At 44.0% G+C, this 26138-nt stretch overlaps 1 protein-coding gene across 1 annotated transcript in view; it reads right to left on the bottom strand.

Annotated features, from left to right (window-relative positions):
- Positions 1 to 26138, bottom strand: part of LOC149181039 (ARM repeat superfamily protein) — a 403985-nt gene that overhangs the window by 92554 nt on the left and 285293 nt on the right. The window lies entirely within an intron of this gene.

Below are 26138 nucleotides of genomic sequence, written 5' to 3' on the forward strand. Positions count from 1 at the left end.
GGTGAGATCATTTCTCATCATCACTTGGATTGGATCTCTCTCTTCTTTAGAGAATTTCGCAGTTTTTGTTGGAGGATGAATTGGAGCATTTATGGATGAATTTTGATGTATGGTTATTGGTTTGTCTTCTCTTGGAGCTTCGTTATTTTCATTTGTGAATGGTTGGATATACTCTGTTGCATAGTAAGTACGAAATTTTTTATGCTATTCATGTTACTTTGTCATATATGCTAGATGGGATTTTCATTGTTTTAAGGCTAATTGCTACATGCAAATTATTGCTTAATATTGTGGGATTGTCTCTATCGTAACGTTCTCTCCATGCATTGGCCCTTGTAGTACAAGCGAAATCTCCTAGAGGTAAGACTTGACCCTAACAAGCCATTCCTCATGTGCATTTGAGGTATAAAAGTTGCAGGATTTCTTTCACTTGACCTAGAGAATTCGTGAAGCAATTTTGAGGCCTCCTTGACTGGAAACCAAGAAATCTTACACATAATCAACAGAGACTCCATTCTCCCAAGCATTAAGGCACTGATCTCCCAAGGGTGGTCACCAACACTCATATTCTTTCACCTTCTCCCAAGTCTAGCCACATTGGGGTGTCTAGGGCATCAATTTCTCGTCAAGCTCGCCACTAAAAGAATTCGATCTCCTAGGGTCTCCTGCAGTGGAACTTCCTCTATCCCTCCAAATTTGAAGACATTCCGATGGTGGAATTGGAAAAAAATCCAAGCCCTAGCTCTGGCATCAAATCTTGCCCTACCATCCCCAAGGCTAGCACTTCTTAGGGTCAAAACAACATCATTGAGTGAAATTCTTTTTTGATCCTTCCCACCTTGTTTAGGGTAAGAAAATCATTGAGTATTTCATACCTTCCTCGTACCCTAGACCGGGTCCACTTGGCCCCGTGTGGTCCGACTCCTTCAAAGGACCATTCTTCAAGAACCATCGGGGATTCCAACTTTAACAAGGATTTAGGGTGTGGGGAACTCCTTTCAAATCCTATTCTCATACACCTAACCCCCAAAATCCTCTTCCTTCCCCTAGAAGAGCATAATACCTTGCTTAGAAATGAAGCAAGCTCCATCTTTCAAAACCTTCTCGAAATGGTTCTAGGTCACTCATATTCATTGACTTATCATTCGTTGGTTATTCCATACATATCAGGTCTCCTCCCATTGATGAAAGCTTGTAAAGATAAGGGAGCCTTAGTTGAGGTGACAGTGGGCTAAGACTCCATTTGTTGCCCTTGGCGTAGCATTTTCCCTTTAGGGATTCCCCTTAGGTCCCCTACTAGTTTGAGCAGTAACAGTCCCAAATGTGCCACTTAATCGTTCGTGACCTCTGCACTGTCGTGATGTGAAAGAATCCTCCAATACGAGGATCCCAAGTCATCCTGTCCAACGTGAAGCTCCCCTCGTTCCACTCACGATCATGCCCAATGCAAGTACTAGAAGTCCCTTGCATACAATCAATTATTAGAGGATCGTGATAATGTGGCACTATGCCCAACTCCTCTTCAAGTTGTCCTACCACATAGGCCATCTCATGCACTCCAAGAGTATACTCTCAAAGATACCACCCAGTCCCTGCAAAGATAGCGTCTCACTCACATGAGCTTCTCCTGATATCATCCTACTGACCCACCTGCCATGCTAATGAAGTCCCCCACTCCATCAGTGACTCAATAAACCCTAATGGAAGATCTACATGATCTCCCACTGTAGTAGCCAGTGCATCTGTAAAGGTTATTGAGCTCTGAAGGGTTGTGATGCTTTGGTCCCCTTCTAGTCCCAAAGTGGTGCCACCATGCTGACAGTGTGCTACTCTGACTATGACATACTCCCCATTGTGCGCGTACTGTATCCTCCCTTCCTGAGGCCTAGTGGCAAAAAATCTATGAGAGCTAATCTCATCTTGCCCGGGCATCTCCATGGTGCCAATATCTACCCCTCCACTGCCAATCTCAACCTTGAGCCATAACAGGATAAGTCTACCTCGCCATCCAATGGAGGTCTCAGTGATCCCCCATGTGTCAAACCCAAAGTGAACTAGATCATCCTCTGCCATGACCCTGCTCATCACAAAGTTGAGTGATCCACCCGCCAACCGGATCCTTGGATCCCACAAACATACGGGGAGCTCATAACTCCCACTCCTCACAAGATGTCATTGCATAATGTTGTTACCTTCTAGAACCCATCTTGCCTTCTAGAAAACTATCGTTCTGCTGCTACTGTTGGAAATCAAATGTGAATTTGGGGTTGTTCCCCTCCTCAGAAAATGCTGAAACTCTGGAATCTGCCCCTACTCAGAAAAACCCAGAAAGCTTTTCTGAAATCGCCAACCCCCAAAAATCGCCCCCTTGGGGAATCACGCAATCCCTCAAGGCCCTACACTGCCACTGAGTAGAATCCTCCAAAATACTGCCTGAAACTCTGCCAAACGATTCCAATATGCAAGAGCTGATCCCTTGCTCAATATCCCCGCTCAACTCCTCCACAAATCCTCAATCTGGAGCTGCTCCCAAAAGAACTGCGTCCCTCTCTCTCAAGACTACGCAGTCTTCCAATGCTCAGCTCCACCTCAATGCCAAAGATCAAAACTACTGCAAAAAGACTGTTGAAAATACCTTGCCCGAGTAGGCACTCGAAGTCCCCAGGGCTAAGGGTGAGATCTCCGAACGGAGACACTCAATGCACTAAACAGTGCTGCAGACAGGCTAAACAACCAGCGTGCTCCAAGTCGAAGTGACTAGCTCAAATGCTCATAATCAAATGACAAAATGAGGGGGCTCCTCTCTCCTTTATAGCATTGGCCTCTCCCAATCCCAAGGCTCACCTCCTCCAACGTAATTCCCTCTTGCCATGTGTTCCCTTTCCATCTGCGTAGTCCCTCCAAGTGTCTGCGTGGTCCTTTGGCCCCTCCTTGGCTCCCCTTTAAATCACAACGTTGTGCTACTAGGAAGTGACTTCTATTCTAAAAGTGAGTTATGTCCCCTTTTCCTCACCTTTTTATTTACAAATAACTATAGAAGGCAAAATTGAGCAAAATCGAATTTTCTAATTAGCCATGGCTAACTAGGAATATTACAGTCTCCCCCGGCAAAATGTTGCTTGTCCTCAAGCAAGTGAAGTGATGGATGCCGCAAAATTTTCTCACTCTCCCAAGTGGCATCCTCATCCGGTAAATTCTTCCACCTCACCAAGAATTCCCGGACCGTCCTGCTCCGTAGCTGCGTCTCCCTGGTATCAATAATAGCCTCTGGCTGCAACACCAAATGCCCCTCATCATCCGTGGGTGGTAGCTCATCTGTCACTGTCACACGTTGTCCCAATGCCTTCTTTAGGCATGATACGTGGAAAATGTTATGAATCTTGCTGCCTTGCGGCAGCTCCAACTCATATGCTACTTGTCCAATCCTGCGTATCACCCTATATGGCACATAAAAGTGGGGCTTGAGCTTTTCAACCCCCTTCTGCTTCAGTGAAGACTGTCGGTATGGCTGTAATCCTAGGTAGACCAAGTCCCCTACCTCAAACTGTCTCTCCACCCTACCCCTGTCAGCATACAGCTTCTGCTAGTTCTGCACTGTAGCCATGTTATCCTTGAGAGCTCGAAGAATATCCTGACTCTCTTGGATCCAAATCTTGGCTCTCGGAGCCTTGCTAGCACCAAACATCACGTCAGCAAAAGATAAAGGATGATATCCATACAAAGCATAGAATGGTGACATACTGATGGACATGTGATGTGTAGTGTTGTAGCAGTACTCCCCCAGATGCAGCCACTTCAACCATGCTCGTTGTTGTCCACTGACATAGTTACGCAAGTAGCCCTCCAGCCACTTGTTAACTATCTCTGTATGCCCATCCGTCTGTGGTGATAACTGGTACTCGGTGTCAACTCCGTCCCCACCAACCAGAAAAGCTCCTGCCAAAATCCGCCCATGAAACAGCTGTCCCTATCACTGGTGATGGTCTTGGGAAGACCATGTAACCTGAAAATCTCTCTGAAGAACAGCTCGGCCACCTGCGCTGCTGTGTAATGTGCGGATATGGCGAAAAAGTGTGAGTACTTTGTCAATCGATCAACGACGACAAAGATGCAATTCTTGCCCTGTACCATGGGCAACCCTGTGATGAAGTCCATCGAAATACACTCTCAATTCCCCTCGGAAATGGGAAGAGGCTGCAATAGTCCTGCTAGATGGTTCATCTCCCCCTTGTTCCTCTGGCAAACATCGCACTCCCGGACATGCTGGAGTACGTCCTCCTTGAGGCCCTTCCATGAGAACCTCTCTCTAATGGCCCTGTAGGTTTTGGTAAACCCCTGATGACCTGCCAATGGTGAATCATGTGACGCCTGAAGTATCTTCTTCTTGAGCTGAGACCCCTCAATCAAGAAGATCCGATCCCTGTAGTAGATGATCTCATCGACCACCCTGTACCTGTCATCCGCCACCTGCCCATCCAGAACCTCACATGCAAATCTGTCCTTGGAGTACTCTACTAAGAGTCGAGCCCTCTAGTCTGCGTCCAAGCTCATAAGAGACAATGTGGCTGGCCTACGTGAAAGGGCATCTGCTACCACGTTGTTCTTACCCTTGACATACTCAATGTCAAAGTCATATGCTTGGATCTTGCTGATCTACTTCTACTGCCTCTCCTATAGCTGTTTCTGCTCCAAAAAGAACTTGAGGTTGTTGTGATCAGTCCTCACCCTGAACCTGTTACCCACCAAATACTGCCAGTACTTAGCCAATGCATGCATGATGGCCAGCATCTCCTTGTCGTATACAGAATACAACCTCTCGTGCGGAAGGAGCTTCTAGCTCTCAAAGGCTATACCCTACATCAACACTGCGTCGATCCCCTCTCCCAACGCATCACACTCCAAAACAAATGGCTGCGTAAAATCTGGCAACACAAGCACTGGGCAGCTGCTCATAACCTCCTTGAGCCTATCAAAGGCTCGCTGCGTTGTATCTGACCAACTGAATGCCCCCTTCCTCGTCAAATTCCTTAGAGGTGCAGCAAGCTGTGAGAAACCCTTGACGAACTTCTAGTAGTAAGTACAAATGCCAATGAATACTCGAAGTTCCGTCACGTTTCTCGGCTCCAGCCAATCTCTGATGGCCATAATCTTCTCCTCGTGGATCCTCACTCCGTCCACTCGTATAATGTGTCCCAAGTATAACATCTCCGTCAACCCGAACTCACATTTGAAGAGCTTGGCATAGAACTGCTGCTCCTCCAAGATGCGTAATACTGTCTCAATGTGTTGGAGATGCTCCTCGCAAGTACTGTTGTAAATGAGGATATCATCAAAGAACACCAACACAAACCTCCTTAAGTGACTGCGGAAGATGTGATTCATGCAAGACTGAAATGTAGCTGGGGCGTTGGTTAGCCCGAAGGGCATCACCAAAAACTCAAAGTGCCCATAGTCACACCTGAAGGCGGTCTTGGGAATGTCCTGCTCCCTCAGGCGAATCTGATGGTACCCAGATCTCAAATCAATCTTTGAGAAGAATCGTGCTCCTCTCAACTCGTCCATCAACTCATCGATCCTAGGTATGGGGTATCTGTTCTTCAGGGTCTTCTTGTTCAGGGCTCTGTAGTCAATGCACATCCTCAATGTGTCGTCCTTCTTCTTCACCAACACCACAGAAGAAGCAAAAGGACTCGTGCTCGGCCGAATGTGCCCAAGAGCTAGCAACTCCTGAATGACCCGCTCAATCTCATCCCGATAGGCCTTGGGATGCCTATAGGGGGTAGTAATCACTGCTTGTATGCCCTGCTCAAGTTCAATGGTGTGCTCATACCCCCGGTCCGGTGGCTATCCCGGTGGAATCTCCCCAAACACTGCGGCATACTGGTCAAGGATGGCCTGTATCTCTGGGAACACTGTCTGCCCTGTAGTCCCTGCGTCTGATGCACGCAGCTCCACTGCCCACTCTACGTCTCCCTTCCGGAGAACTGCCTCCATCCAATGAGCTGAAATAGTCTGAGGCAGGTATGTGTGCTGCCCCCGTATCTTTTCATGCCTCCCTGTCTTCTCATCATCCCACTCCATCTCTAGGGCCTTCCAATCTCTAGTGACCTTCCATGGAGTGATGAGCCATTGAACACCCAGTACTATGTTGGTGTCCAGAATATTGACCACGAAGAAGTGGTCAGTCAGTGTGTAGGTGCCCATCGTCACGGATAACTCTAGAACATAACGAGCACACACCATGGTCTGATCTCCTAGGACCAAAACTGAAAATCCATCGAAGCTCTCTGTCGGTATACCTCTCCGCTCAACCATCTATGCATCGATGAAGTTGTGGGTTTCCCCACTGTCAACCAAAACTGATACTTGCTGGCCACATACTGTCCCCCGTACGCACAGCGTCAAATACTTGGGAACTCCTCGCAATGCTGCAAGGGCTCCTCCGGTAGGTGCAAAAGCTGCACCACCTACTGCTGGTGGTGGAGGCGGTAAGGGACCCTGCATGGCATGACTATCTCCTACCTCCACATCATCCTCCTCATCCTCTTCCCCGCTACTCTCGGAGAAGACCTCAATAAAATGTGCTTTGCCAGCAACACGTCTATGTCCTAGTGCCCACGGCTCCTAATAGGTGAAGCACAACCGCTTCTTCTTCAACTCCCTCCTGGCATCATCATCAATCTGTACTCGTCCTGGATTCCCCTTCAGAGGCGGAATCCTCACATCCTTCCCCTTAGGCTGAAAAGCCTGTTGTTGGGGGTAAGGTGTCCGGGTCCTAGGTAAGACACCCTGTAAGTACCGGGTCCTGCTAATAGCATCCTGAAGGGTGGTTGGTCTAGCGGATCTAACTAGACCCCGAAGTGGCTCTGCTAACCCCTCAACATACATGTAGATCCTCCGTGTCGTGGATAGATCTGGCACCATCACTGAAACCCTCAAAAAGTCTGCAATGTAGGTCTCTGGGCTCCCTATCTGTTTGAGCCTCGTCAGCTCAACAAAGTGTTGTTCCAGATCCCTCCAGTCAAACCTCTCCATCAATCTCCTAGTGAACTCGGCATACGTCGTCACTGTGGAATGCCTAAGTGTAACCATCCCATGGAACCACCAATCCTAGGCCTCACCATCCAAATGTAATGTCGCCACCTTGATGGCCTCTGTCTCCGACATCTGGTTAAGCTGGAAATAAATGTCCAGCTTCTCCACCCAAGACCTTGTCAAACTGTTTGATGAGCCATCAAACGTAGGCAAGTGAAATCTACTAGCAGTGTTGTGGGTGTCTCCATCATGATAATACTGGTATCCTCTGTGATGGTCGCGGGGTCTACTATCCCGCTAGAGCTGAACAAAGTCTCTGAATGAGAGAGCATCCCTGAACTCCTGCCCATAGGCCTGGTACTCCACAAAATAATCGCCCATAGGACCGAGCTCTGCCTCCTGTTATGCTCTGGCCCCCGTATCTGCTCCTAGGAAAGTGGGCATGGTAGAGCGTATAGGGGCATGTGAGGCCATCTGCTGAGTAGTATCACGCTGAATGGCACCCTGCTTTGGCAAATGGTGAGATGCACCCGATCCCTCTCCAACCTCGAAAACTCGTGGGCTCTCACGCTGACTAGCCTCCACTATCGTGAATCTCTGCCCCATCACCTCGATCTGCCTTGACAGATCCTGCACTGATTTGAGGAGCATGTCTGCAAATTTCTTCCCGTCATCATCTGCCATCGGATCCTCCTGCTCTGCGTCCACCACAGGCTCCTCCTGTCCTGCATCCACCACAGGCTCCTCCTGTTCTACGTCCACTATTGGAACACAGTCTCCCTCTCCGTAGGTGTTCTCCAACCTACGCTTAGTGTCTCTGTATCTCCTACCTCTGTAATAGATGTAGGGCTTTTCCCCCGGTGTCATAGATTGCTAGCTCCACAGGCTGAGCCAGGTCTATGCTCTGATACCACTGTAATATCCTGTTTCAGAGATTTTCCCCAAAACCCCAGTAAACTCCAACCAAATATGCACAAATAATATAATAACCGGGAAACTCAAAATGATAAAAATAATAGTGGTGTAACATATAATAATATAAGCATGAAATATAAGCAGATACTCGAGAAATGCAGAGAGAAATGCTAAGCCATTTTATTATACTGAGTAATGGAATGAGTACAGGAGGTGATCAGAAGGATGGCACCTCGACTTGCACCAGGCAAGTGAAGAAATACACTCAGAATAACAAGGAATGGCCTCTGCGTGGACGTTGCTGGAAAATCGTCGTGCTGTTGCTACTACTGGAAATCAAATGTGTATTTCGGGCTATTCCCCTTCTCGAAAAATGTTGAAACTCTGGAATCTGCCCCTACTCAGAAAACCCAGAAAAACCCAGAAAGCTTTTCTGAAATGGCCGACCCCTAAAAAACACCCCCTTGGGGAATCACGCAATCCCTCAAGGCCTACGTTGCCATTGAGTAGAATCCTCCAAAATACTACTTGAAACTTTGCCAAACCACTCCAATATGCAAGAGTTGATCCCTTGCTCAATATCCCCGCTCAACTCCTCCACAAATCCTCAATCCGGAACTGCTCCCAGAAGAATTGCATCCCTCTCTCTCAAGACTGCGCAGTCTTCCAATGCTCAGCTCCACCTCAATGCCAAAGATCGAAACTACTGCAAAAAGACTGTTGAAAATACCTTGCCCGAGTAGGCACTCGAAGTCCCCCAGGGCTAAGGGTGAGATCTCCGAACGGAGACACTCAGTGCACTAAACAGTGCTGCAGACAGGCTAAACAGCCAGCGTGCTCCAAGTCGAAGTGACTAGCTCAAATGCTCATAATCGAATGACAAAATGAGGGGGCTCCTCTCTCCTTTATAGCATTGGCCTCTCCCAATCCCAAGGCTCACCTCCTCCAATGTAATCCCCTCTTGCCACGTGTTCCCTTTCCATCTGCGCAGTCCCTCCAAGTGTCTGCGTGGGCCCCATCTCTGCGTGGTCCTTTGGCCCCCTTGGCTCCCCTTTAAGTCACAACGTTGTGCTACTAGGAAGTGACTTATTCTAAAAGTGAGTTATTCCCCTTTTCCTCACCTTTTTATTTACAAATAACTATAGAAGGCAAAATTGAACAAAATCGAATTTTCTAATTAGCCATGGCTAATGAAGAATATTACATGGACACTGCTCAGAATTTGGATACCCTCCTGTACACAAAGTCTACCATCCACCGTCCCTCAAGTGTGAGCCCAGGGGTGGAACATATGCTACCTCGAAAATCAACCACGCCATCCCTAAGCTTGTGTTCGACAACTCGTGCACCTACCAAGTGTATCAACTAGAGATTCTCCTCCCGGCTCATGACATGCGGTGTCTCATTCAACTGTCTAGGGTGAGCCTCCCATGCCCTGCTGCCTGAATGGAGAGTGTCAAGGGGTAACAACCAAACACTCTGTGACTATAAGCAACATTGGAGGATGATGGGCGGGCATGTACCAAAGGGTATGATCAAAAGTCTGCTAGAATGTTCAAGAATAATCCTACGAATGACACTCTCTCCCCCTTGGATCTGTTGATAACACCCTCGAAGCCATGTCTTCGCTAAACATGGTGTCCCCAGATGCTTGACAATGTCCTCATCGATCCTAGGTGAGTTGCATCCAATGGTACATCCAATGCCCCATTCCATAAGTCACCTTGGAGGCAATGTTCCAAGAGCCCGCTACGCTGCATCATGTCTCACTTCATACCACCAAGTATCACTGTACTCCTCGACATGCCACTGTATTCTACAATCTGTCCCTGTACACCACTAGATACCGCCGGCTACAGCTATACCATCCATTACCGTCTCATGTCCTGCCTGAGTCACTATACTTGACACTCCCTACATGTACTCAATGCAATGCGAATCACTCCTCCCCACAGTGTAAACGTGCACGTTGTGGTATACCACCATGCATCTCCATGCTCTCTACAGGCACTGCTCCTCGCTACATAGCCCTGCACACCACTGGGTGTTATGCCCTAGAATCGGGTCAGTATGCATCAATCCACACCTCCTCGTCCATCCTGGTAGACTTGAGCACCCTAACTCCACTCCTGGTAAAGGGGATATCTCTGTTGTGCCAATCCTCGATGACCCCTGAGGCCTAGACCTCAATGGAAGAACATCGTCTCCATACAATGCCCGATCTGGAGGCCTACCCATGCCACCCGCTCCAACCATCTCTTGTCAGAGAGCGCTAATCATTCTGCAACCCCATGCGCAACCAACATGCCAAAACAACCCATGGAGACTGCTCACAAACCATCTGGCCACTAGTGCCGACTAGAACTCCCCCTAAGGAATGCATGCACTCACGCACTAGGTTAACTTCAATGCCATAACCATCTCGCATGTCTGATGTCGGATAGGAAGCCCCGTCTGGATCCCAATGCCATCCTAGGCCTCCTGTACCCTCGATGTTGTTGAAGAATCTAGGGCAATTCATGACTGAGTGATTCTTCCCAAACTTATTGATAACAGATTGTGTTGTCTTCCTTATATTAGGTTGTTCTTCAATCTTCAAACAGTTATCAAAATGGACGATCAACAATAAAAACAAGTACACAAGATGTTGGCTCCAAGCCAGGGCAAAACCTTTCCTCTTGTGAGTAAAACCCTTGAATCTCTTCTTATAGATATTTAGATGAATACCAAGACCCTTGACAAAATAAACACAAGGTTACCTCCAAGATATTTGTCACTAATCTCTGCATTGCTTGGTCTACAACTTCCTACCTTGATATCATTGTACTCCTCCTTCTTATGTTTTTTCTATTACTGTCTTCAACACCTTCTTCTATCGATTGGCCACAGTCGTTTGATTCTTCGTTGCATGCAATAGAGAGATCGCACTTTGGTGATGTACTTAGTACTGCCACTATGTATATATATATATGCACAGTACATTAATTGTTTCTGAGATATATATACGTTACAGTGAGTGACCTTTCGAGAGATTACGAAGTTTCCTAAGCTCCTTACAAACTTCCGAGAGAAGTATGTAATCGATCTTCTTTCTAACTACAGAGAGAAGTATCACCGAGCTTCTTCTTCCAGATTTGCGAGGACTGTATCATCTCTCGTTTCTTACAGGCTTGTGAGGACTATAACACCGAGATTCTTTTATAGACTTGCAAAGATGAAGTTCTTTCTATGTATTGAGAGATTTTTGAGACCGTGACTCTTCCGAGACTTCACTGTAGAATCGCTCCTTATTTGATGACTGTAATATGAAGGTTGTTTCAAAGACTTCTTTCTTTTTTACCTTACGTTAGCTCCTTTATATATGAGTCAACGATCATGTACCAAGCCGACAGGAGTGCCTTAGTTCTGGCCAACATATCAATGAGTTGAACTGCGTATTCGAGAGTGGTTTTGTATAGTGACAATTATCTTGGAGCTTAGCCTTTGTTCTTATGAATTTCATAACACTTATGATGAAACATAGAAAATCCTACAAACATCAAGAAGACGTCTTTGACCTATGGTAAACATATCTTTCTCATGAAACCCATGATACAAGGAATAACAATTTTCTTCATAATATTATGGATACAAGTCATAATGAAAACCGAACCTAGTTACCTTTCCTTCAACAAATGTCTAGGAGCTCCCACTAAGCTTCACTCCGGACTACGACCATCTCCATGAGTCTAGCCCCCTCCACCGTGTACCAACTCCGAATCTCTCACCATCCAACCCCAAGAGAGGGATCGAATGCACGAACTCCAACACATAGAACAAACCCTTCATCCTGCGAGTGTTGCTCCCTACGCAGCTCATGTCACCTCAACTCACCATCCTGGTCAACACATAAAATTTGACTAGGTAGCTCTGCCTCCCTGTCTCCAATGCAAAAAGGTAACCTAATGGTGCTGCCATCCCCATTAATGTATGTCTAAAGAGGGTTGTTCTGATGCTCTAATGTGCACTCTAGTTGTACCATTAGGGAATCCAATCGTTCCCCAACACAAGTTTGGTCGCTAACTCGAAAAAAACCACTCTCATGCCCTCCAACTCCTCATTTTTCTACAGAAGGGCCTCTCATACTGTCGTGGCCTTCTCTCTCAATGCTAGAAGGCCAGACTGGAACAGATGAAACTATTAAGGGCATTTATCACCTGTAAACTCAATCACGATGTTGGATACCTCAACAACTGTCGACATCTCATCCATGGGTGGTGTTGATTTTTGGTAGCATCAGATGTGCTCTAGCCTTGAAATTTGGTGGAGAGGCTAAGGCACATTAGATCTCCAAGACCCAGAAATCGTTTGGGGAAATTCCACTCATATGAGTTATTAAAATAATTAATATTTTTAATGGGTTCTTAAGTCTAAACTTAGGAAAATAAAAATATTAATGGGTATTAATAAAGATAAGGGTGAGAAGCTTCAAAGAGACAACGATCAAGTCTATTTTAATCTTAGTCGTTGATTAGAGATTTAATCTCGGTCGTTGATTCATCAACATGAAAAGTATAAGAAAAGACTTGAGAATCATTTGGAGACACACTGGCAAATGCTCAGTATCTCAATGAAAATCAATTCTCAAGAGAAGGAGATCGATTTCAGAGGGAGAGTTGCAGGGTGGAGGAAGACGAGGGTATCAGCAGTAGTCAGTGATTGAGGAGGAGGTGGCGGAGGGACATTGAGACACAGCGCAGAGGGAGACGCAGTCCAGGGAAGACGTATCCCTCACACAGGCTGACACAGAGGGATGCAAAGCCACGCAGAGTGACGCAAAAGTGGGAGAAGGGTCTCCAAAGTGTCAGAAAGTTTCCAAGGGAAAGTCTCAAGTGTTTTCCTTCAGGTTCTCTATAAAATCATTCCTTGTAAAAGCGATTGTTGCTGAAGATTAATAAAACCCTCATCTACTACACCGGTTTTCCCACATTGGGTTTTTCTGGGGACAATTGTCCAAAAACAATTGTGTTGATGTGATTGGTTCTTGTGTATATATTTTCTCTGTGTAATTATGTGATAACTCCAGTAGAATTTATTTTAATATTTTTTGAAGGGATTTCGTAAATACCTTATTGTGAAGAATAAGTAGGTGAAATAAATCAGTTGTTGCAATAGAATTTCAGGTTAGAAATTTTCCCATGGTATCAGAGAAGAGATTCAGCAACAGGAGAGAAAAATTGACTATGGGTCAAGAGCATGATGCAGAGGCATCAACTCAAAGGGACTCACGTAGATTTCCAGAAGAAGACACAAGGGACAGGGATCACGATTACTCTATGTTAGCTTCCAAATTGGAAGAAGTCGTCACTTGCCTAGCAAAAGCTTTGCCTCCTCTGAGGTTTGGTATAAAAATAGTGGAGCTTCCTAGCATATGACAGGAATTCGAGAATATTTTTCAGATTATCAGGAAGAAATAATAAATTTTCAGATCACCATGGGAAATAAGGCAAAGTGTACGCTAGTAGGAAGAGGTATTGTAGTCTTTCAAACCGAAGCAGGAGAGCGGCCTTGAGCAACCAATGTGCAGCATGTGCCAGGATTAGGGATGAACTTACTCTCTGTATCTCAACTTCAAAACAAGGGCTATGACGTTTTCTTCATTAAGGAGAAAGTATATGTCAAACACCCAAGTTCGAAAAGGAAGGCCCAGATCAGAATCAGAAGTAATAGGTTGTATAGATTACAGCTAGAATCACCAATGGCACTGATAGGCAGCAATGGAGATAAAGATTTGAATGAACTATGGCACAAGAGGATGGGACACTTACACCATGGGGCTCTGAGAATTCTCAGGAAAACAATAACGGGAGTTTCAAAACTAAGTACCGAACAAGATGATGTATGCAGAGGGTGCTATTAGAATAATGCTATTTAGTGTTTAATGCTTATTCTTATTAGCTGTTTCTATTTTTATCTTTTTAGCAGTTTCTTAAAAGAATTTTCTAATAGAAACTTGATGTTTCTATTTCTATAAAATATCTCTATATTACTTATTGAGCTTCATTTGCTCATGTAAATCAATTCAATTCATTCATTGATTATGGTATCAGAGCATGGGTATTTTTTTCGAAATAATTTTTCATTTGTGTGAAAAATTTTGTGCTTCATTTCGAATTTTCTCTCTAGGTTTTTGAATTTGCTGCATCATTGCAGAAGCCATTGTTTCATCTAAGTGCGTCTGAGAGACTTGATACACTCCTCTCGTGCTTCGTGCTAGCCAGGCTCGAACTCCTCGTGCTCAAATTTGCCACAAATGCGCACAATGTTTGATGCTGATCAAATTGGATTTTTTTTAATCTGGGTGGATTTTTTTTGTGCGAGGTTAGGCTCTACAACCTACTCGATTCCACCTTCTATTGCGGCACCAGTGTTTGGATTCATTGTCCTCTCCTCCCAGCGTTGGCTGTCGGTGACAAACACCACGCACACCACCACCACAAGACCAACGGCCTTTCGTGGCAAAGACTGAGACTAGTAGAGCGGAGTTGGAAAAGCTTTACAAGAGTCGTGGAATTGGTGGAGTCTAAGACTCGCTTCAATCGGCGCGTGACATCCTTTCAGAACCAACAAAAAAAAAATTGCGACCTGCATCGGTTTCTACAATAATCCTTTGGCAAGAAGGCATCTTACGCATTCAAAGATCCTCCGTTCGATTTTGTGCAAATTGTGCGACGGAGATTCTCCAGGTTCAGCGATTTTGTGTCGACAGCTTAAGGCCGCTATAGGTGGCTTCTTACAGCTCGAAACCTTCCTTGACGAGAACGAGGACTGAGAAGGTGAAAACCGACGCCTTGAAGCTCCCCAAAAAATTGAGAAAAGGGTCTACTGGCTCGGATCTGATGCCATTGAAAGAAGACTGCTCAGGCCACCTCGCTCCCTTTTATTTCTTCTCATTTCCTTGTTGAGAATATTGACTGGATGGTTCCAGGGAAATGATTTTATCATTATTCCAGTAAGTTTTCTACAAACTGTGCTAGGAACACCCTCCAGGCAGTCACGATAACAGCCATCTCTGCAACGCATTAACAACAACCCATTTAATGATTTGACGGAGCAGATCTGCAACAGCAGGGCATTTGGCGGAGGAACAACAGGTTCCTGATTCAAATTTCCTAAAACCGAGCGTGATAGCATGTGGGCCCATATTCACTATCCTGCGTGTTACAAATTTGCTACATGGGTGTTGTTGTCCATGTGGTTGAGGACGTGGGTGCTACTACTACAGCGTATTACAAAGATTGTTGTTCGCGTGGTTAACGATGTGATTTTTGTTTCGTGCGTGCTGCTGTCTACATGTTACAAGGATTTATCGGGAACAAGTGTAGATAAGACCAAGGAGAAACTGTGTGCTGCAGTGATATTGTCACCACAATGGTCCTTCCACCTTCATTTGAAAGTCACAAATGAAAATCACGTGATTTTTTTCTCGTGCCTCGTTTTTTTTCGACCAAGGATTTTCTGGGTGCATCGTTTTCCGTGCCTCAATTTTCGAGTCAACAGATTTTAATTTTGTTTCCAGCACTTGTCAGATTTTGTCCAAATCAGCCGGTGTCTGCATTGAAATTTGTGCCAAACTCCTTTATTGTTTTCCGTGTCTTGGGAAACGTGCAGATGGCCTCGCTAACCAATCTAATGTTGGAAGGCAATCAACGCTTTAATGGCACAGATTATAACATCTGGAAACAGAGAATGTTGACCATTTTTGAATATAGGCGTCTTGACCAGCTCGTTTTGGGCAAAGAGCTCCATCCTGGTACAGTCGGTATAGATCAAGATAAGTTTGATGATCGAAATCAAGAGGTTGTTATGCTTCTCAAACTCTCTGTCACTGATGATCAGTTATCGCAGATTCCTTCCGGCGAGACAGTTGCCGAAATCTGGCAACATTTGAAGGAATTGCACGAGACATCCGACAAGAGCAGAGCTTTCTTTCTCAAGAATCAGTTGTTCTCCATCATGATGGAAGAACATATGGCTTTACAGGAACATCTTAACAGGATTAAAGACATATGAGATCAGCTCGAAGCCATTGGTTAGACCATGGAGGAAGAAGATATGGTAGTCATCACTCTAAAAAGTCTACCAAAACCTTATGAGCACTTCATTGAAACACTCAACATTACCTCCACTAATGTTGATTTGAAGTTTCCAGAGTTATGCACCAAACTCATGCAGCAGAATTGTTGGAAACAATAGTTTGGTAGTGGTGCTTCATCAGCCTCCTCAGAAAATGCTTTTGCTGCGAAATATCAGTCCTCTCAGTCCTTTCAGCAGAAAGGTTCTTCTCAGCCTTTTGATCCTGCAAGGAAGAAAAATATGGCCACATGAAGAAAGATTGCCAACAGAGGATTGCTTTTGAACAGAAGAAACAGGGAGGGCCCCATAAGACGGCGAATGTTGCAGAACATTCCGAGCAGACAGAATCTGCCTTTTACACCTTTATGGCTAAAAGGTCTTCAGATCATGTCCCATCTTCTGCCTGGTACATTAACTCTGGTGCATCACGGCGTCACGCCATTTCTCTCACAGGCATGACTGGTTTATTGACTTTTCATCTTTCAGTGATTACGTGGTATATTCGGCGGAGGTGAAGAGTACACAGTGGTTGGAAAAGGTACAGTTCAGATCCAGTCTGGTGGGCGCACACTCATCTTCCTGAATGTATACTATGTTCCTGGTATGGAAATTAATCTGCTGTCTGTCAGCCAGATTATGAGGAACTCTCCTCAGCTTGATGTAGTGTTCAGTGCGCACAAGTGCTCCATTATCGACAGGGACACTAGTCTTACGGTTGCTGTTGGCCTAGAGGATCATGGTCTATACAAGCTTCTTGACACTAGAGATTCTCCAGAAGTAGCTCTAGTAGCTCGTGTTTCTCCTATCAGCACTTTATGGCATCAACGATATGGGCATCTAAACATGCAGTATCTCTCTCAGCTCTCTCGGGAGGGACTTGTGTCAGGGTTACCTGATATTCAGACTCAACAGTTGGGAGTATGCGGTGCCTGTCAAGCTAGCAAGCAACATCGGTTTTCGTTCAAGGATGGAGAATCTTGGCACGCATCTAAGGTACTCTAGTTAATTCATGATGATATTTGTGGTCCTATGCATACATCTTCTATTACTGGTTGCAAATATTTTTTGCTTATTGTAGATGATTTCAATAGAAAGATGTGGGTGTATTTTCTAAAAAATAAATTTGATGTATTTAGTATCTTTCAAAAGTTTAAATCCTTAGTTGAAAAAGAGTCTGGCTGCAATAACATAACTCTTAGGACAGATAACAGGGGGGATTTTGTTCTTCTGCTTTCTCCAACTTCTGTGATACTCATGGCATCAAACGTCAGTGAACTACACCCTACACTCCTCAGCAGAACAGTGTTGTCGAATGCCGCAACCGTACGGTTGTTGAAATGGCTCGTTCCATGTTACAACACAGGAGTGTTCCAAACAAATTCTTAACCGATCACCTACTCAGGCTATTAAGGGGAAGACTCTCGAAGAGGTTTGGTTTGGCCGTAAGCCAAAGATCAGTCACCTAAAATTATTTGGCTCAGTTGCATATGTTTGGATTCCAGCTGCTAAGCGCTCTAAGTTGGATTCCAAAAGCCAGAAACTCATGATGACAGGGTACAGTGATCATCACAAGGCCTATAGGTTGATAGATATAGCCTCTGGTCGTCTTAGCTTCAGTCGTGATGTAGTATTTGATGAAGACAGAGGATTCTTTCAGTCTCCTCCTTCTGAGCAGTGTTCTGAGGATCAGCCTCACAGTATTCTTCTTCCTCCACTTGATGGGAGGGATGATGCAGCACCAGTATTTGATGATGCACTACCTGAGCTTCCTCCGGAAAATAATCCTCCTCTTGCTACTCCTATTGTTCCTGAGCCTTCTTCATCTCCTCCTAATATTGGTTCCTCTACTCTCCAGCCTAAATGGTGGGCTAAAACCATTAGTGATCTCCGGGATAATGAGCTCCTTGAAGGTAGAACTTCTAGACATAAGAGCAAACAGCAGTCTATAGTAAATTTTGCTCTTATGGCTAACCTGCACAGTACTTTTGAGCCTCAAACCTATTCAGAGGCTAAGGGTACACCTGAGTGGGAACAAGCTATGGAAGCTGAATTCCAGAGTCTTCAGAAGAATCACACTTGGACCCTTTCTGATCTTCCTACAAGGAAAAAGCCCATTAGCTGCAAATGGGTGTATAAAGTGAAATACAAAGCAGACGGAACCCTAGACAAGTATAAAGCTTGCCTTGTTGCTCGAGGGTTCTCACAGAAGGAAGGCATTGACTATGAGGAGACCTTTGCTCCTACAGCCAAGATGAGTACCATACAGCTTGTCCTTGCCTTAGCAGCTTAGTTCAATTGGAAAGTCCATCAGATGGATGTAAAGAGTGCTTTTCTGAATGGTGACTTACAGGAAGAAGTCTACATGACGCAGCCTCCAGGATTCAAGGTGCCAAAGCTATGTTTTCCAAAAGTAACAATAGAGCTAAGAGTGTTCTAGGATTGATACACTCAAACATCTGCGGACCGATGTCCATAAAAGATCTTAGTGGTGCCGAATAGTTCGTCACCTTCATCGATGACCATTCCAGGAAGACTTCGATCTACTTTCTGAAAACCAAGGATGAGGTTTCTGGTCGATTCAAAGAGTTCAAGGCTTTAGTGGAGAATCTGACGGGAAAGAAGATAAAAGTGTTGCGATCAGATAATGGTGGAGAATATGTTGACACGGACTTCACCAATTTTTGCACTAAGGAAGGCATCAGAAGAGAGTGGACAACTCCCTACAATCCGGAGGGAATGGAGTAGCAGAAAGAAAAAACAAGACTATTGTGGAAGCAGCTAGGGCAATGTTGTATGATCAGGATATACCCAAATTCTTGTGGGCAAAAGCATGCAGCATGGAGGTTTATGTTCAGAATAGAACTCCACACAGGGCATTGGGAAAAATCACTCCAGAAAGCGTCTTCACCGAGAAGACACCTGAAGTCAGTCATTTCAGGATATTTGGGAGTTTAGCGTATTCTCGTATACCCAAAGAAACGAGAAAGAAATTAGATCAAACTGTTGAGAAAGGATATCTTGTGGGATATAGCGAGAATGCTAAGGCATATAGAGTCTATCTTCCAGGGAGTAGGAAGGTAGTAGTTCGGTGGAATGTAAAGTTCATGGAGGACAGAGCTTTTAGGAAATCCCGAGAAATGCCTTCCAGGAGCAGTCAAAAGACGATCCGTTGGTCCAACAACTTCGACCAGCAGAAACTAGTACCAGAAATTCTCCTGAAGGAAAAGCTTTGAAACAACAAGAATCTCAGGAAGAGGAAGAGTAGATAGATGTACCCACTACCAGTGGAATAACGAGCCGGGAACTCCGACAGATTCTACGGATGTAGAGGACTTCAATAGTGCACCCAGGAATGATAAAAGGGCGCAAAGACAGCGAGACAGATACAAGGCCCGAGTAGCTCAGGCTGGGGAACCTTCTAGTTTTTAGGAGGTTGTTCAGCATCAAGTATGGGTAGATGCGATGGTGAAGGAATACAGTTCTATAATGGTCAATGATGTCTGGGAAGTGGTACCTAGGCCTCAAGACAAGTCAGTGGTAGGTTCGAGATGGATCTACAAAGTCAAATATGTTGCAGACGGCAGTGTGGAGAAATACAAAGCCAGGTTTGTGGCTAAGGGGTATGCTCAGAAGGAAGGGATAGACTATGAAGAAACCTTCGCCCCAGTAGCTAGGTATACTTCTATTAGAACGGTGATATCTCTTGCAGCATAGATGGGGTGGGAGATTCACCAAATGGATGTCAAGCTGGCATTCTTGAATGGGGTAATAGAAGAGGAAGTATACATTAAACAACCAGAGGATTTTGAGACACATGAGAAGAAGTCTCATGTATGCAGATTAAAAAAAGCCTTGTATGGGCTTAAACAGGCACCTAGAGCATGGTACAGTCGAATTGATGGCTACTTGCAAAAGATGGGATATGTCAAGAGCAACACAAATCCTAATCTCTACTATCTTGTCATATAGAATGAGCCTATAATCCTAGTGTTATATGTGGATGATCTTTTCCTAATAGGATCATCCAGGCTCATCAAAGACTGCAAGAAGAACCTAGCCACAGAATTTGACATGAAGGATTTGGGATAGATGCATTATTTCCCGGGGTTGGAAGTTTGGCAGTAGAAGGGTGAGATCTTCTTTGGACAAGGGAGATATGCTACAGAGATCTTTAAGAGATTCAGTATGCAGGACTGTAGACCTATGGCTACTCCAATGATCACCAACTCGAAGAAGATTGATGCATCAAAAGATAAAGACGTTGATCCCACCTTGTACAAGCAGCTTATAGGGTCCCTGATGTATCTAGTCAATACCAGGCCAGACATTTGTTACACTGTCAACACCCTTAGTCAGTTCATGGTGGAACCCAAGAGGGCGCACTAGGCAGTAGCCAAACATGTTCTTAGGTATATACAAGGAACAATCGAGCATGGACTACTGTACACCCAAGGCAATGACATCAGGCTGAGTGGGTTCACTGACGCAGATTGGGCTAGAAGTTCAGTAGATCAGAAAAGTACAATTGCGTATTATTTCAAAATTGGATCAGGAATGACCTCCTAGTGTAGTAGGAAACAAAAATCCATGGCTCTGAGCTCAGTGGAAGCTGAATATATGGTAGCTAGCACAGCTTCGTGCGAAGCCATATGGCTTAGGAAATTGCTTGTGAATATATTCAGGAGAAGATGGAAGCGACCAGGATTTTGTGTGATAATCAAAGTTGCATCAAGCTCTCTAAGAATCCAGTATTTCATGATCAGTTGAAGCACATTGATATCAGGTGTCACTTTGTCAGAGACTGTGTCCAACGAGGGGCAGTACAGTTGAGGTACACTCCTACAAGAGAACAAGTGGCAGACTTCGCACCAAGGCTCTAAGAAGAACAAAGTTTGTTTATTTCAGGGAGAAGATGGGGATGGTGAAGAATCCATTTCAGTAGCAAAAATGGATAAGTGTCGAGAGTTGTAATTGAGCAGTTAGCAGTAGCAGTGCTATGGGCAGCATGATGCAGCATGTCGAGAGGGAGTTGTAGTACAGATGTAGCAGTGGCAGTGGCAGTGTCATGGGCAGCAGTACAGAAAGCAGCACTGCAGTGGATGTTGGGCAGCAGGCCAAGCATCAGCATAGAGGACTGATGCGAAGGATCAATGTGATGCTTCTATGGTGAAGCATTACTAGAGCACATTCCTTGCTAAGAGGGAGTGTTGATGTTTGGTAGCATTGGATGTGCTCTAGCCTTGAAATTTGGTTGAGAGGCTAAGGCAAATGAGATCTCCAAGACCCAGCAATCGTTTGGGGAAATTCCACCCAGATGAGGAGTTATTAAAATAATTAATATTTTTAATGGGTTCCTAAGTCTAAACATAGGAAAATAAAAATATTAATGGGTATTAATAAAGATAAGGGTGAGAAGCTTCTAAGAGACGACGATCAAGTCTGTTTTAATTTTAGTCGTTGATTAGAGACTTAATCTCGGTCATTGATTCATCAACAAGAAAAGTATAAGAGAAGACTTGAGGATCATTTGGAGACACACTGGCAAATACTCAGTATCTCAAGGAAAATCGATTCTCAAGAGGAGATCGATTTCAAAGGGAGAGTTGCAGGGTGGAGGAAGAGGAGGGTATCAGCAGCAGTCAGTGACTGAGGAGGACGTGACGCAAGGACATTAAGAGACAACGCAAAGGGAGACGCAGTCCAGGGGAGACGTAGCCCTCATGCAGGCTGACGTAGAGGGATGCAGAGCCATGCTGAGCCACGCAGAGTGACGCAGAAGTGCGAGAAGGGTCTCCAAAGTGTCAAAAAGTTTCCAAGGGAAAGTCTCAGGTGTTTCCTTTCAGGTTCTCTGTAAATCATTCCTTGTAAAATTTATTGTTGCTGAAGATTAATAAAACCCTCATCTATTGCACCTGTTTTCCCACATTGGGTTTTTCCTAGGACAATTGTCCAAAAACAACTGTGTTGATGTGATTGGTTCTTGTGTATGTATTTTCTCTATGTAATTATGTGATAACTACAGTAGAATTTATTTTAATATTTGCTAAAGGGATTTCGTAAATAACTTATTGTGAAGAATAAGTAGGTGAAATAAATCAGTTGCTACAGTAGAATTTCAAGTTAGAAATTTTCACAAGTGGCACCTCCTCAACAGATGGCTCTATGGGTGTAGGCTCTATCCTCTCCACCAAGGTGTCAATTGGGGCTATCAAAGAGGTCTCTAACAATGGTGATTGTTGCACCCCACTCCTCACCATCCTGTGACCCCTCAACATCATGCTCAACCTCCTCCTCAAGCTCCCGATATCTAAAGCCACATCTCCACCAGCAAAAGTGCCCCTTGGACTCACCCTCTAACTGTCCCTGTCGTGCCTGCTCCCTTCGAGGAGATCTAGTGTCCTAAGTCTATCGACTTAGCCCACATGGTGTAGATGGTTGCACCCCCACGGTTTGTGTACCTCTAGTCTCTCTGCTGAAAGGATGAGGATGGATCTGGTCTGTCACCTTCCTCAACTGGGTCAACCTCTACTCGTTTCAACGAATTCCACCCCAAAATTCCTGCATATTGAATTTCCCTTGGGCCATAGGTTTGTCTATGGTTTCACCAGTCACTATGCCAACATACCTGAATCTTCCATGATCTTACTGGTTACCCACATCTGGGTCAAGATCATGCTTTGATACCACTGTAATATTCCTAATGGAAATCTACAATGATAAACAAAGCAAACATAGCAAAAACACACAAAAATTACTCAAACATCAGAACACCATTTTAAAGCCAAAAACTGCGTTGCTGAGCCATTTTATTGATAAATCATTAAGTAAAATAGGTGCCTGGAAAGTATGCACCTGGGCTTGCCCTAGGCAAGCTAGCTAAGCCCAAGTGATGAATATGAGATCTCCTCCAAGAGTGCTAGCTGCTTCTCCTTGGCTCTGTGCTGGAATGCCCAGAAAATGTGTTGTTTGCCGTGTAGAATGGTTGCTAAGGCCTCCTTCGGTGCTCCTAAAATTCCGGGAAATTTATCCCGGGCTCTCCATCAAATACCACAATAACCCACGAATGAATTGGCCAAATGTTGACCTCGGAATTTCGACGCAAATTCCCCTAACTTCTCTAGCTGCTGATTGAGTTGGGACCCTGTTTGACCCCTCAAATCTGCCTAGAAAATTCTGCCAGATTAATTTTGGCCTCTCCTCAATAAACCCAAAAAGGGTTTGTCGTAGTTTCGACGCCCCAAAATTGACCCCAAATGCTTGGCCCCCCTCCACAAGTAGAAGATGTAACCTACAACAAATTTTGTGTTTGTTGTTCCTCCAAAGTGCTGGAAAATTCCCCAAAATAGTTGCAATCTCCAAACAAAGTACCTCTCTGAATTCCACCGCAAGTCTCAACCCCAAAATCACTTCACTCCTCAACCTCCCAGCGTGCCTCCTCCCAGAACTGCACAATCCCTACACTGTTGTTGTTGAGCCTCTCCACAAGCTCGCACTCCCTGCTGCTGGTACGAACCGGAATAGATAGAACTCTCTCCTTGGGCTGGCACTCGAAGTCCACCGAAGCAAGGGTTGAGATTTCAGTTCGGTAACACTCATGTGCTAAACAACACTTGCAGACTTGGCTTCTACTCAAGTGTGCTATGTCAAAGACAATTTCTCAAAGATGAATGAATGCCCAAAATGAGTGTCTCTTACTCTTTTTATCAAAGAGCCTCCAAGATGCCCATGTGGGCTCAACTCGACTTTCCCCCACCAACTTCGCTCCAATGAGAGTGTGTTGTCCATGTGGGCTGCAATTTTCTATGAGTGGCCGCCACGTACCACTAGTGGCTCGATTTTCTCCTCCATTCTCTAATGTTTGGGCTCACATTTGATCAAAATATATGTGGGGCCTCTAAACCCACATTTCTTAAGTGCTAGTGCGAATTAATTCAAAACAGTGTCACTTGCGAGCAGGAGCGAAAGCGGGGAGCGGAAGCGAAAACAGGAGCAGAAGCGACATTTTCAAAAGCTCCCGGTTTGGGAGCAAATCCCGGAGCTTTTTTTATATAATATATATATTTTTTATATTTTTTATATTTTGATACATATATGTCAACAAAAACATGTAGAATAATGAATTAGATATAAAAAACATAAAAGAACATAGATTGAACCATATAACAACAATCATCTAGAAGTTATAATCTTCATCTACCATGTCCACAAGTTAGTAACATACAACATATTGAGTCTCATGATTCATCAATCTTAAAGTTTCAAGCTTTCAAAATTCAATATATAACATTTATCATCATTGATCACCAAAGTTGTACTTGTAAGCTAAGTGTAACCATTACAACAAATAATATTTAACATGAAATGAAATGTTATAAAATGAAATGAAATGAAACAAATTTCAACTTTCATGAAGCATCATATTCATAATTCATTACTAATGAGTTATAATTGCCAACTTCAAACTTAAATTGTCATATATTGTTTAAAAAATTATCATAATAAATATGAAAGAGTCAATAGTTATAAAAGCTACTAGAAACTAGAAAAGAGAAGTAAATCTATTATCTATTTCTTATGCTTGGGCCTCTTGCCACCACGAGAAATGTCTAATTTTTTAGTTTTGTTGGAAAATCAGGATCATTGTCATTAATATCCAGAGGTATCCTTGTCATTACCTCTGTATCTGTATAGGGATGTTTGTCATTAATATCCAGAGGTATCCTTGTCATTACCTCTGTATCTGTATAGGGATCTTTGTCATTAATATCACCCTCTAAGCATTAACATAAGACAGAAAAAGCATAGCATGTCAAGTCAAGATTTTGTTTGAATGATGCGTACATTTTTAGGAGGGTCATGATAGAGGAGTTCGACAACCAATGTCACTAACATCAAGGTACATAGAGGGATTGGTGCTCTTGATTAAATACGAGTTCCATACCCTAATACATGACAAAATTCAATGGAAACATTGCAATCCCACAATTCTGAAATCCTGAAAAACTGATAACACAGCTGGATTTTGAATGAAATCTAAAATTCTACTTTCTCCATATGAAATCCAATGAGGTCAGAACCACTTTCAAACATCCTGAGTCATTTCATGGTAATGTTAAAAATTTAAGTAAATGGATGAAAATGAAGATTAAGGAGAATGTCACTTGATCATTAAGCTGCCCCACTCAAAAATTATTTGTTTCTTTCAAAAAAAATTGCATTTCAAACATTACTACAAAAAAAACAATTGCAAAAAAGGAAAGATGCTCCCAAAAAAGCAGGGAGCAACAATTTTTTTAGGGAGCGCGCTCCCAACCCACTCCCGCCCGGAGCGCGGATTGGGAGCGGGATCAGGGGGGGCACTCCGCCGCAACACTGATTCAAAACTAGCCAAAAATTGATATTTTCCTTAGCAATGTTGCTAAGTGGGAATATCACATGGTAGCTGTCAGAGGTTGCGTGGCTGGCCAGCCGGATGTGAAGAACAAGAGAAAAAATTTCTCCTATAGGGTCACCCATTTTGGTGGGTAACAGTTACATTAGGAACCTTCAATTTTCTTGGCTTAGATAACTGGAATAGGAATTTATCCACATCTAGGAATATGTGGATCATAACCAATAATTTGATTGTAAATAATGTACACAAGGTTATAATGTGCATCTTGCACTTGTCATTTCCCATTGTTTAGCGAATCATAAACATGACCACATCCTATATTTCTAATTTTACTAATAGATTTGACAGGTTTCCACTTGAGTGGTTTCATGTGCCAATACAAGTAGGATTTATTATAGCTATGAAGGTTAAAGACTACTCAGTTCTTCACAGACTTCCCTATCCCTGCAAGATTTTCGATTTTCTATTCCCTTAAGGCTTGCTTATTAAATATTTCAATTGCCTAAGGATCTATTATGAATTTATGTAGTTATATGTTAAATTAGAACATATTCTCATAAAAGGTACATGCTGCAGTTATTATTCTTTTGCACAGCTATATAATCACCCCAGAAAATTCTAACACAAGGTCTGATACAAAAAAAAAGGAAAAAATAGGTCATTCTAAACCACAAGAAAT

This window comes from Pinus tabuliformis, chromosome 3_2 (assembly GCF_031772625.1).
Source record: "Pinus tabuliformis cultivar Carrire ecotype Pingquan chromosome 3_2, CPIR1, whole genome shotgun sequence".
NCBI classification, from domain to species: Eukaryota; Viridiplantae; Streptophyta; class Pinopsida; order Pinales; family Pinaceae; genus Pinus; species Pinus tabuliformis.